Source organism: Chrysochloris asiatica, unplaced genomic scaffold (assembly GCF_000296735.1).
Source record: "Chrysochloris asiatica unplaced genomic scaffold, ChrAsi1.0 scaffold00048, whole genome shotgun sequence".
In the NCBI taxonomy this organism is placed as follows: Eukaryota; Metazoa; Chordata; class Mammalia; order Afrosoricida; family Chrysochloridae; genus Chrysochloris; species Chrysochloris asiatica.
This window is the reverse complement of record NW_006408566.1, coordinates 19,757,696-19,762,657: the sequence shown is the minus strand read 5'-3', so window position 1 is coordinate 19,762,657 and position 4,962 is coordinate 19,757,696.

The window sequence follows — 4,962 nt, the reverse complement described above, 5'->3', positions numbered from 1 at the left end:
TGTTGTTCTAAAAGACAAAATTACATTTTAAATTAAACCATAAATTATATCGAGCATTCAAATTGCACATAAAATCATCAAGAGTAGTTCTTCATGGAATGCAATTGGAAATAATTTGGAGTCACTTAAAAGTGTGTTGCAATAGCACGTGGGTTGGGCAACAGGAGACCACAGATGTTTCTAGAGGTAACGAACTTGGTTGTCTGACTGACCTTGGGCAACTTGTATCGATTTGCAAATCTCAGTTTCCATATATTAAATGATGGAATTCACACTCTGAACGTTTCTAATCTTTGTCATTTCTTGATGAAATATTCATTTTCTTTTTAGAGAAGTTTTGTTGTTGTTAAGTGCCGTCGAGTCGGTTCCGACCCATAGCGACCCTGTAACAGGGTTTCCGAGGGTGTAAATCTTTACGGGAGTAGAAAGCCTCATCTTTCTCCCGCGGAGCAGCTGGTAGTTTCAAACCGCTGACCTTAAGGTTCGCAGCCCGATTCGTAACCACTACGCTACCAGAGCTTTTTTTAGGCTTACAGAAAAATTATGCAGACAGTACAGAGAATTCCTATTTGGCCCACCAGCTCTCTTGCAAAGGGACCTTGGTGGCATAGTAGGTTATACTTTGACCTGCTAACAGCAAGGTTATCAGTTAAAATCCACCAGCTGCCCTTCAGGAGAAAGATGAGGCTTTCTGTTCCCTAAAGATTTATAGCCTCAGAAATCCTATACAGGTTAATGTGAATCAGAACTGGCTGGGCAGCACACAACATCAACCCTCTTGTCATCCAAAAAAACAGACCAAAGAATTGATGCCTTTAAACTATTGTGTTGGTGAATAATACTGAATATATCACGGGCTGCCATCGAAACGAGGAAATCTGTGTTGGAAGATGTACAACCAGAATGTTCCTTAGAAGTGAGGATGCAGAGACTTCATCTCACGTATTTTGGACATGTTATCAGGAGGGACCAGTCCCTGGAGAATGGTATCATGCTTGATAGAGGGTCTGCAGAAATGAAAAAGACCCTCAATGAAATGGATTGATGAAGTGATTCGAACACGGTACTCAAACATAGCAATGATTGTGAAGAGACAAAGGACTGAGCAGGGCTTCGTTCTGTTCCTGCTCTCTATTAGTCGAAACCAAGTTGGATGTCACCTAAGAATAACAATATTCTTTCTCCTATTATTAATATCTTGCAATCATGTGCTGTATTTGTTAAAACTGATGACCCAATATCAATACTCTATTATACACTATTATTAACCAAAGCACATCATTGAATAGTTTTCATTCTTTGGGATGTACAGCCCTGTGTTTTTAAACAAATGCATGATGTCATGTGGCCACTCTTATAGTATTATACAGAATAGTTCCACCGTCCTAAAAATGACCTGTACTCTGCTATTCGTTCACCCCTCCCCGAAATATTGGCTTATCTATTTTTAAAGCTGCATACTACTCCATTGTACCAGTGTGTTTATTCATCCACATAATACACATTTTGGTTGCTTCTAATTTTTGTCAATAAACTTGCTATGAACACCCATGTGTAAGTTTTTAGATGGACAAGCATTTTCATTTCCACTTGGATAAATACCTAAGAGCATGGTCGGCAGTTCAAACCCACCATTTGCTCCATGGAAACCCTATACAGGGTCATCATTATGAGTTGGAACTGATCAGAAGGCACTTAACAACAATAACACATACCTTTTATTTTCTTTTAATATTAGGGCTGTAGTTTCAAGGACCACCACTCATCTGTCAGTTTGTCCTACTGTGGTGATTTACGTGTTGCTGTGATGCTGGAAGCTATACCACTGGTACTTTAAATACTAATGTTGGTAAGTGCCGTCAAGTTGATTCCGATCCATAGCGACCCTGTATAGGGTTTCCGAGGGTGTAAATCTTTACAGGAGTAGAAAGCCTCATCTTTCTCCCGTGGAGTGGCTGGTAGTTTCAAACCGCTGACCTTAAGGTTCACAGCCCGATTCGTAACCACTACGCTACCAGAGCTCCTTTTAAATACTAATAGTGTCACGCATATTGGTGCTTCCAGACTAAGACAGATTAGGAAGAAGAAGAGGCAAATAACTTCTGAATGTGTAGCCCCTAAAACCTTATGAATAACAGCAGGACATTGTCAGGTGTAGTGTCAGAAGATGAACCCCTCAGATTGGAAGGCACTCAAATAAGACTGGGGAAGAGCTACTTCCTCAAAGTAGAGTTGATCTTAATAATGTTAATGAAGCAAAGCTTTCAGGGACTGCCATTTGTTGATGGAGCACAACTCAAAATGAAGAGAAACAACTGCAAACATCCATTAGTAATCAGAACATAGAATGTAGTAAGTTTGAATCTAGGAAAATGGAAAGCTGTCAAAAATGAAATGGAACACATAAAGATCACTATCCTAGGCATTAGTGAGCTGAAATGGACTGCTTGGTATTGGCCGTTTTGAACCAATCATATGACTTACTATGCCAGGAATGAGAAATTTAAGAGGAATGGCATAGTATTCAATGTCAAAACGACCATTTTAAGATCTATCTTGAAGTACAATGCTGCCTATGGTAAGAAAATATCCATATGCCTACAAGGAAGACCAGTCAACACCAGTATTATTCAAATTTACTCACCCACTAATAAATTAGTGATGAATGGAATTGAAGAATTCTAACAAATTCTTCGGTCTGAAATTGATTGATCTAACATGCAATCAGGATGCATTGACAGCTACTGATGACTGGAATGATAAAGTTGCTAATTAAGAAGGCTCAGGAGTTGGAAAATATGGCCTTGGTGAAAGAAACAATGCTGGAGATCATATGATAGAATTCTTCATTGCAAATACTAAATATTAAAGTAATGTAAAAGATAACGAACTATACACATGGACTTCAACAAATGGAATACAGAAATCAAATGGACTACATCTATGGGAAGAAATGGTGGAAAAGCTCAATATCATCAGCCAAAACACAGCCAGGACCAGACTGTGAAACAGACCGATTACTCGTATACTGAACAGGAAAGGGTAAAAATCATTCACTGCCCTCTCCCACCCAGGAGGTAAGCTAAAATGCTAATCAGGTCACCAAATGGGACCAATCCCCCTGGTTTTCCCCCTGCCCTCAACCAGGTGTGCAGCCTTGGCTGAAATCACAGAATATTAGAAAGTTATTTACTTGTGCTTTATTGACTATGCAAAGCTTTTCAACTGTGTGGTCATGACAATCTATGGGTAACATGGAGAAGAATGGGTATTCTAGAACACTTAATTGCGCTTATGAGGAACCTAAACATAGAGCAGAACAAAAGGATACTGAATGGTTTAAAATCAGGACAGTGTACACCAGGGTTGAATCCTTTTACCATATGATGAACAAATAATCTGAGAAGCTGGGCTCTATGAAGAAGAGTGTGCCATTAGGATTGGAAGAAGACTCATTAATAATTTGCAACCTTGCTTGCTGCAAGTGAAGAGGACTTGAAATACTGATGAAGATCAAAGACTACAGCCTGCAATATAGATTGCACTTCAATATAAAGAAAACAGAAATCCTCATAACTAGACCAATAAGTAACATCATGAAAAATGGAAAAAAGATGAAGTTGCGAAAGACGTCATTTTGCCTGGATTCACAAATAAGTGACACTCATGGCAGCAGCAGTCAAGAAATCAAATGACACATTGCATTAGGCAAATCTGCTGCACAAGGTCTCTTTAAAGTGTTCAAGTACAAACATTGCAGTTTGAGGAGCAAGCTGCTCCTGGACCAACCTGTGATGTTTTCAATAGCCTCATATGCATGTGAAAGTTGGATAATATATTAGGAATACTGGGGAATTGAGGCATTTGAATTATTGTGTTGGGGAAGAATATTAAAAGTACCATGGACTGTCAGAGCAAACAATGTGTATTGGAAGAAGTACAGCCAGAATGCTCCTTAGAAGCCAGGATGGTGAGACTTTCTCTGTCTTACTTTGGACATGATATCAGGAGGGACCAGTCAGTAGAAGATCAGTGAAGAAGAGGAAGACCCCCAATGAAATGGATTGGTGCAGTATCTATCAGCAGCAATGGGATCAAACAGAACAACAATTGTGAGGATATCACAGGACCAGGAGGTGTTTCTGTTGTGCACAGGGTTGCTGAGAGTCGGAACGGACTAAACGACACCTATCAACAAAGACAACAACAGCTTCAGGGAAACTTTATGTCAACTGTTTTTTCTTGTTTAATTTTTTATTATGATTTGTGTGGAAGTTTACAGAGCAAATTGGTTTTCCATTCAACAATTCATACCCATTAAAAAAAATCTTTTTATTGTGAATTGACTGAAGGTTTACAGACAGGATCATCAGTTTTACATTCAATAATTCGTACACTTTGTTTCATCTCAAGGATTGCAATCCCCTCCATGCAACAACAGTTATCCCACTTCCTCCCTGTGGCTTCTATTTCCATTCCACCCACCTCCCCATCCTTAGATAAATGTTGCCCTTTTGATTTTGAATGGTTGCTCATGGTGAGCCCACCTTGGTATTGCTGTTGTCTCTCCTACATGCCTATCTACTGCTTGGCTGAAAATTGGGCCACGAGGGAATTCATGCACATTTTGACTCATGACATTAGTTGCAGTCCTCACAATGTTACAGCATGGTTTGCACTGTTCACTTTTATCCTGGTTTCCTATCCCTTCTGTCTTCTGAGTTCCCTCAGTAAAGGCTGCCCTTTGGATCTGGAATGGTTAGTTGTTCTAAGAAGCATGTACCCCCCATGGTATTATTGTTCACCGTGAGCAAAGTTTTGCTAAAGGTAATACAGAAACGGCTGCAATCATACATTGACAGAAAACTTCCAGAGGTTCAAGCTGGATTCAGAAGAGGCCGTGGAACGAGAGATATCATTGCTGATGTCCGATGGATCTTGGCTGAAAGCAGAGAATATCAG